Raw genomic sequence first — 9876 nt, 5'->3', positions numbered from 1 at the left:
AGAGAAAAGGGATAAATTGAGAGAGACGCCTCATAACCCCTTTAAAGAGCTTTGGAGAAGAGAAGAGAAAGATGGGTGGTGCACCAAGTTCTGCTTTTACAGCCTAGCAGGAGCCTGCGTTTCCCTCCGCTTTGTTCCAGCGCGGGAGGAGAGGAGGAAAAAAAAAAAAAAAAAAAGAGAAAGAAAAAAAAAAGAGAGAGAGAGAGAGAGGAAAAAAAAGTCTGAAATTCAAAGATAATGAGGGACTAGGCGCCTTTCTTATTCATCTGCAGCTCGCCTGCACAAAACGCAGCATCCTGAGCCACGGGAGGGCGTTTGCACTGGAGTTTGCGCCGCCGGAGCCGCCGAGGGCTCTTTCCCTTGGAATGGGTAAACGGGCTGTTTCCCTTGGACCGCGCGGAGCCGCCCGCAGCCGGGCTGCCGACCTCGGCGCGGGAGCGGAGCCAGCCGGCGCTAGCGCTAACTTGGAACAGCAGCAGGATTTTTTATTATTATTATTATTCCTTGTTTTTCTTTCTCCCCTTTTTGCAAGCGACCTCAATGGGCTCGTGATATATATATATATATATATTTTTTTTTTTCGGAAAAAAAAAAAAGAGAAAAACGGGAGGCAGGGGAGGGGGCGAGGATTTTTCAGCGGCGCTACCTAAAGAAATCCTCCTAAATGCGCAAAGCGCCTCTCGGGCCGACGGCGATCAACGAAACCGCTTTGCTTGCTCTCCTCCTTTTCGAAAAACCTCCCGATTTTTATTTTTTTTAATTATTCTCATTTTTAATATATATATATGTGAGTGTGTGTGTGTATATATATATATACACATATATATATATCCCGTTCTTTGGAGCGATGGCGGTGCCCAAGCGCCGCGCAGCTCCCAGCGCTGCCGCTTCCCTGGGGAGGGGGCTGCGGAGCCGCTGGTGCCGGGGGGGGGTCCGCGCTGCGGGCGCCCCTCGCTCCGGGCCCCGGGCGCCCCCGGGGGGGCCCGGCCCGCGCGGGCCCCCCCGGCGCTCGTTGCGCGGCTGCGGGTTCGGGTCGCGGCGCGCGGGGCTCCCGGCTCCGGGTTGGGAGGGGGGAGCGGATTTTATTTTTTTACTGATAGAGACCGCGGTGTCTGTGTCCCCGTGTCCCCGTGTCCCCGTGTCCCCGTCCGGGTGGCTCGGCAGGGCGCTGCGGCGGCCGCTCGGGGCCCCCCGGCTCTCCCCTCCCCGGGCTGACCTGCACTGACAGCATCTCTCTCTTCTCTCCTTTTCTCTTTTTCTCTCTTTCTCTCCCCAAGCCCCGCTCCGCTGCCCGGCTCGGGGCGGGCGCAGCCCGAGCCCCTCTCTGCGTGTTCACAGCGGACCTTGATTTAATGTCCATACAATTAAGGCACGCGGTGAATGCCAAGAGAGGAGCCTCACAGCTTCATTCTCATGGAAATCGGGGACATAAACCCTCTAATTACACTTAACAACAGCCACGGCGCGATCCACGGAGCATCCTCGGCCCTTTGACAAATGGCAGGGACAAAGCGGGGCAGCTGCCGGGGCGCGTTGTGGGGGCCGGGGGCGGCGGGGGGGCCCCGCTGCGGGGCTCCCGCCGCTACAAAGGGCAGGAGCAGCGGCGGGACAAAGCGGGAAGAGCCGGGGGGGCCGCGGAGCAGGGACGGGGGCGCGAGCGGCRCCCGGGTGCAGAGCAAGGGACCCCCCTCGCCCAGGGCGAGGGACCCCCTCGGGACGCGGCCCCCCCTGCATAAGCGTCACTGCTCTCCAGGGGCTGCGGGGCTTTTCCCTTTCTTTTTTTTYCCCTTTTCTTCCCYGTTTTACTGCTGTCCCCCGCAGCCCCCAGCCCAGCCGGCCGCCTGCAGTGGAGCTGCAGTCCCGGATCCCAGCCCGTCCCTCTGTCCCCAGTGTCGCCCTTTGTTATCCCGCTCCTCCATTCCCGGCGCTGAACGCGGAGGTCGCTTCCCTCTTGGAGCCGGACGGCTCCAAGCCCTCGGAGGTCGGCGCCAGGTCCATGCTCAGGCTTTAGGTCTCAATAAACCTCTGTTGCAAGCCGGGTGGTCTCAGCTTCCTAAAGCCCCGTGGAGCCCCCCGGCCTGCGGACATTTCCCTATTCGGCTGCCCAAAGGTGCCGGGCGGGATGCGCTCGATTCTGGAGACCTGCTCCTCGCTGCACCGCCTCATCCAAGGTGGCAAATCCGCAGGCGCCCCCATGCCCGCAGTGCTGGCTGCAGGATGCAGGATGCGGGATGTGGGATGTGGGATGCGGCACTGGCCGCATCGCTGCCTGTGGGCGAGGGGCCCGGAAAGGCGCGGGGCGCAATGCGGGATCGCTCCCCACGGCGCTCCTGGGCATGTCCAGGCAGGGTTGCAGGGGGATTGGGACCAGGAAAGGGGAGCAGCGGTGGCCGTGGAGCCGCGCGGCTATGTGTCCATCCTCCTGCGTCCTGCGCAGCCTCCGGCGCCGCCGCATCCTTAGGAGAAGCCGGAATTTTCCCCTCCCGCCCGAGGTGCTGGAGAGCTGCCGGCTGCCACGTCCACGGAGCGCTGCAAGGGCGCAGGACAAGTTTTGACCTCCTTTTCTCTCTCCTGACATAAGTCGGGACCCTGTGGTGACGACGGTCCCTGCTGGGACAAGGGGCATCCGCCCCGTGCCGGCTCCTCCGCAGGCAGATTTCCAGCCCCAGGGCCCTTCTGCCCTCGCAGGAGGCCACGGGTCTTTGCAAAGCGGGGAGCGAGGGGATAAGTGACGTGCAGGGAACCAGATCCCACTAAAGCGCTTTGGGAAGCGGGCAGCAAGGAGCAAATCTCTCCCTGGGAATCTGCCCTGCAGCGGGAAAGCTCCACGCTCCCTCCCGGCGCCACGAAGAGTGCGAGGAAGCTCCGCGGGATCGCAGGTAACGGGGGCTGCGGACAGGACGGGGCCCTCCCCTTAACCAAGAGCAACAAATTCCAGAGGTGAGACAGCACCAGGGGCGGAGAGGTTTAATCCGGATCCTCTCATCCAGCCCAAGGTGACAAGGAGCCCTGCAGGATTGTGTCTGGAGCGGGACACTGGCGGGGGYGGGAAAGCCACAAATGACAGGGTATAAATGTCCGTGTGTCCTCAAAACCGCCCCCAACGCGGCGTCGCTCAGGGACAGGAGCCCTCGGGCAAAGGGTCCCGATCCCAAATCCCCTGAGGCGGTTGCCGCTGGGCACAGAGCGGCCGGGTTTGCCCAGGGACACYGAGCGCACGAGGTGCCCTCGCTGGGATCCCCACAGCAGCACTGGCAGCACCGAGGCACCCCGGCCTCAGGCGTCCTCGGCATCCCGGAGGAGGATTTAGCCGGRATCAGGGGCACCCTGTGCCAACGCGGGCCCAGCAGGGCCGAGTGCAGGTTCCCGATGGAAATGCCGGAGCAGGAAGGAGCCGTTTGCAGCAATGTGCCTGGACCAGGCCCTTCCATAGCGGAGCGGGCACGGAGCACAAATCCGGGCTTATTTCCCTTGCATGGTCCTCCCAATGCCACCAAAACCACAGCCAAGCACCTCCCTCGCTGCAGCCACACACAGCACYGCTCACCCTAACGCACACATCGCCAGGGACTGGTTTTGCTTGTGGGTGCCTTGTCCCATCCAAACGCTGACAGCAGCCCTCAAAGACGGGTTAAAAAACACATCATTTGCTCCAGAAGCACCACAAGGGACACGGCCCTGATTCTAGGATAAATGATGRTTATTTTTTCATCGGTTCTTTTGCATTCCTACCTCGCATCTGAGTCAGGCCTCGGGTTTGGGCTGCCCGGACTGGTTGCAAAGAGGATAAGGAGAAATCGGAGCTGTAGAAGGGCCCAGGCYGGAGGGAGGGTTGGATGGTGACGTGGGCCTGCGAGACGGAGAAGAAAGAGGTCAGGGAAATGACATTAACAGTCAGGTCCATGAGCGGCTGCCGCACAGGGGAGGGAGCCGCGCATTTTCCGCAGCCCTGTAAGTAGCAACGGGCCCGAGTTGCAGCAGGGAGGAACCGGGTATGAGGATGAAAGTTTTCCAGCAGAAGGGGTAGGGAAGCGCTGGAATAGCCTGGGAAAGATGAGAAATTCCGGCCTAGGGAACACAGAGGGGAGGCYGTGCCAATCCATGCGGCCCTTCCTGCCTCGCTCAGAGGATGCYGCCAGCAAAAGTGATTTTTCCAGCCAGCAGTGCCTATGGAAGAGCCTCCCAGCATCCAGGTGCCTTCCCAAGCCAAAGCGCCTCCTTGTCTCCTCACAACAACCCCTATAGACGTCAGCGCTCGGTGGGGACGACAGAGTGTCCATAAGAGCCTGCAGAGCCCGGCGGCTCCGGGTGCTCTTTGGCCCCCGCAGCCCAAAGGGACCCCCTCAAACGACGGCAGAGCCGCCCGGCCTGCAGCTTCCCCGGCCCCGYGGCCACCCGAGCGGCTGCTGACAGAGACGAGGAAACCAGCAGCACCCTGGCCGTGTACGGGACAGTGTCCCGGTAAAAAGGTGCCCATAGGGCTGTACCCTCCCGTGGCTTCTTTCCCGGCCTTTGGAAAGACCACGGGCCCCTGGTAAAGGCAGATTAGGGCTCAGAGCTCCCCAGACTCCCGTGCTCCATCTTTCTCTCCGGAGGCTGCTCTCTAGGACACTGGGACCTTTCCCTGGAGCCCAGCCCATGCGGAGCAGAGCTCCCCGGCCCCGGAGGGTTTGCAAACCCGGAGGCAAAGGCGCCGCTCCCGCAGAGCTGCTCCGTGTCCCGAGTTGATCCCCCTGGCGCTGCGGGGCTCCCAGGGCTCCCCATCGCCYGCCGCCTTTCGCAGCCCCCCAGGCAGCCCCAGGGGAGCTGCAGCCCAGCCCAAGGCGGCGGCGCCTTCTTAAACCTTCGGCACCCTCCTTCCAAAGGGAGACCCAAGGCGAAACCAGCTGGGTGCAWCCAGAGAAGACAATAGGGTGACAATAGGGTGACAAAGCCACTGCGGTGGCTGCAGGGGGCAGGGGACCGCAGGAGGGCACTGCTGTCCCTGTCCTGGCGTGGGGGCACAGAGGGGTCCGTGGGGGGAACTTGGTGCCCAAGCAGGGCCAGAGCCCCCCAGATGGCATCTCTGTCATCTCAGCACCAAGGAACCYTTCCGTGTCCTTGACCCATCCGGGCACTCACCTACAAATTTAATTGCAAGACTGCAGCTCAAATCAAACTCCACTCTGAATAGGGATGTAGATGAAAGCTGTTCTTCCTCCTCCCTTCAATGCAGTTCTGTGTTCCCCGTGGTGAGAGCTCTCTCTTCGCTCTGTCATCACAAAGCAAGCAGCAGAAAGGACATTAAACCGTATTCTCCGGCCCCCAGCCCTGTAGCGGGTCAGCCCCAACACGTCCCTGTCCGACCTCGCGCTGAAACCCGCAGGGATTTGCAGAGGGAGGGAGGCCGGGGACCTCCACCCCATGCGGAGCAGGGAGGAAGGGCGGCGAGGTCTTCCTCGGCGCGGGAGGCGAGGCTGCCGCCGCGCACAAGGTGGCACTCGCTCCCCGTCCTTGCCAGAGGCKCCGGGAATGCGGCGGAGGCGCCGGGAACGCGGGCTCGCTCCGYGGGCCGCGCGGAGCTGCTCCGGAGCAGGGCCCGGCCCTGCGGAGCGGGGGGCTCGTGGCGCCCCCGGGGCCGCGCACGGACGCGGGCCGACACGCCGGGACGCGGGGACGGCGGCGGGTGCTGCGCCCAAACCTCAGGGATTCCATGAAACCGCCTCTCCCTGCGAGGGCGGAAGGTCCTGACGGGTCCCTCCTCGCCCATTCCCCCCAGTTCGGTAACTGCTTTTCCCTCCTCTCCCTCCGTTTTCTCCCAGGTTCCCAGGCAGTGACTGCCGCGCAGCCCTCGTGTGCAGAACCCAATGCTCTTTTGTGGCACCCCGAGCCCCCAGGAGCAGCCCAAASCCCCTGCTCTGCCCCTCCTCATGTAACTAGACCTCATGGCACCCAGTACCTCCTCCTTAACCCTCTCGCACCCAACAGTGACTGCCCCTCTGCTCCCACCACCTCGCTCCATTCAAGCTTACACCACTTCCCACACGGACAGATCAGGCGGTTCAAGGATGGTCAAGTTTGGTGCAAAGAAATAACCCAAGGCTTGCACGTGCTGAGCTCAACTTAACTATTGCCTCTACACAGGAAGATTCTCCCCAGTTCCCCTCTTTCCAAGCAGTACCTTGTGGTGACACCTGCAGAAATCACCCACCCGAAGCCCCAGTGCAGATGGTGCAAATGGGAGCAAATCTCTCCCATTCAGATGAGAGAGCTGCCAGACTGCACTGCCAAAATCCGATGGGAAACTTTGCTTGTCCAAAGCAGCCGCTTCCCAGCCAAACTCAGGTGCAGACCGCCGGGAGAGGGCAGCGTGCGGCATCYGTACAGGAAAAGCCCCAGAACTGCTGCAGGACGCTACATCCCCATCGGCTTCACCCCCATGTCGAGGTTAACATTACAAAGCATTTAAAAYATCAAATGCAAAAGCACAGCTTGAGTAACGGGGAGCAAGGCGGCGTAAGAGCATTTGTGGCTAATCCGAGGGCTCTTGGAGGCTGCAAGGATGGGAGCGGGCGCCGCGCGGCGCAGTGAGCCCGGAGCTTTGCGGGACACGCTGATGACCGAGACGGGCAGCCCCACATCAGGGCCGCCCCACATCAGGGCCATGCCAGGGCTCAATGCTCTGGAAATCGCCCCGGAGCAAAGGGGCAACGCAAGCAGGAAGGTATTAATGCGAACTTTAATGAGTGCAAACAAACAGGAATCATTCCTGGGATGCGGCCGGCTCGTGTGGAGCGGATTTTGTGGATTCCTCACAAAATCAAAATTTTGTTTCAGAACAAATAGTGCCGGAGGTGCAGGCAGGGCCCGGCTGAACGGGCACGGAGCGGCCGTAGGGCTGTGACTGCCCCGTGGGGATACCTGGGGCTGAGCTCCCCACATCCTTCCCTCTGCACCCTGCAAACCCACGTGCAAGGAGCAGCTGCAGGTGAGCGATGCAGACACCCCTTTGTGTCCTTGCCACGTTCAGAAGGGACAGAGCTTTGCAACCGATGCATACGGAGCAGATTCCAGGTGAATGACGGCTAAGGTTAGGTGGCCACCTCTAACTTCCCTGAATTTTGTGGCCTGAGAAGCACACAGGGAGGTATTTTCTCCACAAGGAGGAATTTTTGCCCCAAAGGGGTTCTGCACTTCCTACGAGTCCCATTTCTCCACAACACCTTCCCGTGGAAGCCAAGGTAATGCGCCATCTAAAAGAACAGGCAAAATATTCTCAACTCCTGGAACATTTAGCACAAAGAAACCCAAGAGAGCAGCAGAGGCTGCACAAACTAATGCACCTATTTGTCAGGGAAGGATGCAGAAGGGTCACCAAAAGATTTGTCAAGTACTCACACACTTTCCTACAGCGCAGATTATTTGCACATTAACTTACCACCCCATTCAGGAATTGTTAAAAACTCTTCAGGTTCAGCATGCAATGGGAGCAAGAAGTCAAAAAGTGCTTTCTAGCCCCACTGGGGCCGATCTCCACGGAGTGCCATGGAAATATTAGTGCCATTAACTATTTCAGCACAGCAGGAGTGCGGCAGGCGGACTCGTTGCAGCAGGACTTTGCTACCACCTTTCCTCCAGCCTTGCTAACTCTGACGCTTCACCATGCACTAGCTGTGCTAATTGTGGAGACACTGGTGCAAATCCAATCACTGAAATGATGTATTTTGATTTTTGAACAAAGGGTGGCAATTAAATTGAATTCCTCCTGYACCTGGGGAGGAATAACTCCAGACCCCAGGACACGCACACCTATAAACATGTATGGATGCTATGATCCGGTGGGAGAGATCCTGACGTTTATTCCGGAGGCTGATTCTTTGGAAGAACAGCAATAGCAGCTCCGGTGGTGCATAAGGTACCCAAGGGTCCCCAGCCGCGTCCTGCCACCCACGCCACAAAGGACAGATCCTGCTCTCTGCTCCCAGGGGAATCTTTTCCACGGCTTTTGGCTTCTAGTTACCTGCAGGTCCTGAGTATTTCTGAATGAAAAACTGCCCACAACACTGACCAAAGGGCACTACTGAAGAAACAGTTTTTATCTTGCTACTCACCCTCTCCCTTGCCCCATGGACCGGCTACTTTCTAGAACGCTACTAGTCCCTTGGGGGCAATGTCAAAGGGAAAACGGGCTGCACCCCAAGGCCCAAGCAAAGACCATATTCACAGAAATGGGGGATAACTCTGTCCGTGTTTCTGAAGCTGTTTACACCTTGCGACCAGCTCCCGTTTCACTAGGAGTCTTTTGAAATTCAAGGGAAGAATATCCGTGTGACCCGTCATCTTCCTCAAGTGCAGACCCCTGGTTATRTTTATTATTTAGCCCCCACAGATTAAAAAGAAAATCCTCCACACAAAGTCATGCTACCTGCCAGTCTTTCCCGAGTTGGTTTCTTTTGGCTTTTCTCTTCAATTATCACATGCTTTGGCATAATTGCAGCAGCAATATCCAGTGTTTCCCTGTCCTTAACAGCTTTAGGATGTTAAAGCTGAAACATAATCTGGCTCAAAAAATCACTCTTTTTCCCCATCCAGCATTTTACTCTCTACTGGCAGATTACATGTCCCCTCGGAGCTCATTACTGCTGCTCTGCGCTTAGCATCAGCAAATCTCTTGGAGTTCTCTTTGCTCCCAAATGGTAAAAATTGCTTTTGTTTCTTCTGCTGACTTACTGCTCTCCCCGCTCCTCCCTCCTGCCCTCGCCTGGAAATCTGAAACGGCAGATTTAGAAAAGATGGAGATTTTCGGGGAAAAAAAAAACCCTATTACCTCTATACAGTGCTTGGTCTCAGAGCACCTGTGGGCTAGTACTGAATATCTCATGTAGGGACCAAACGGCGCTGTCTTTAGCAGAGCAGCTCACAAAGCCGCGCTCTCCTCTCGCCCTGAGCTGCAGGAACGGGAAGGATCACAGCTCCAGCACCGGCCAGAAAAACATCCCACCAATACGTATACAGAATGACAGATCTCTTAAAAAATAGACTTTTCCCCCCATGTTCTCTCGTCCCATAGAAAATTAAAGAAGAAAAATGAAGACAGTTGCTCGCAACTTATTATTTCTACCCAATGCATGGTATTTGGTATTTTAAAAATACCTGGAGAATGATGCAGAAAAACAGGGCTTTATAGCCCTTTCATGGTGTCTTGGTTATTTGCTCTAATAAGCTCAAATCACTTAATCCCATCCTTTGCAGCAACAAATATAATCTACACAAAGATGAATACTCAGTAGCGTTGCATTTGATATGACTTATCTGCAGGCAAAAACATTTAGGCTCTCATGCTGTCATGTTCAAAGCTCTAAAACATTTATACTTCAGAGCTGCAAGATGTGCTGCTGTGTCTGACCAGTAATTGAACCCGAGAAATAAACTTCATTCTGTGTAATCAGTATTTGGCACCAYCTGGGACAGGGAGCTACGCTGGGCTTAGAAGTATTAGGTAGAAAGAAGTATCATCACACACGTACGTGTTCCAAAAACACCGAGGTACTTGTTTAAAGAGTGATTTTTAAGCACATATTCCAAAAAAAAAAAATATACTTACATGCTCTTTATAGAACTGTTATCTAGATTAATGAAATAAAATGCAACCTGTGGCATTTGGTTATTGCAGAACAGATGCTGGAAGAAGCTCTCCCCGCCGCTGTAACCCCAACACTCCAGAAYTCAAGAATTAGTGAATGAAAGGACGGATTTTTAAACTGAAAAGGCAGCTGCATGAGAACGAACACGACTCACAGTCTGCTTGCTTTGAGCTACCTTAGGCCTAACACTGTAATAAAGTGATTATTTCACCCTCGGTTAAACTTTAAATCAGGTATTGCTGTACAGCCCTAG

The 9876-nt window shown here is 56.8% G+C and overlaps 1 long non-coding RNA gene across 1 annotated transcript; it reads left to right on the top strand.

Moving 5' to 3' along the window:
- Window positions 1–210: 210 nt before the first annotated feature.
- LOC112949811 lies at window positions 211–1327 on the top strand. The gene is made up of 2 exons (XR_003249886.1): window positions 211–369; window positions 1278–1327. It is a non-coding gene; the product is annotated as an uncharacterized LOC112949811 (long non-coding RNA).
- Window positions 1328–9876: the final 8549 nt, after the last annotated feature.

Source organism: Nothoprocta perdicaria, unplaced genomic scaffold (genome assembly GCF_003342845.1).
Source record: "Nothoprocta perdicaria isolate Ctin4 unplaced genomic scaffold, notPer1 scaffold_3, whole genome shotgun sequence".
Lineage (NCBI taxonomy): Eukaryota > Metazoa > Chordata > Aves > Tinamiformes > Tinamidae > Nothoprocta > Nothoprocta perdicaria.
This window is presented reverse-complemented; position numbering and strand designations above follow the sequence as displayed.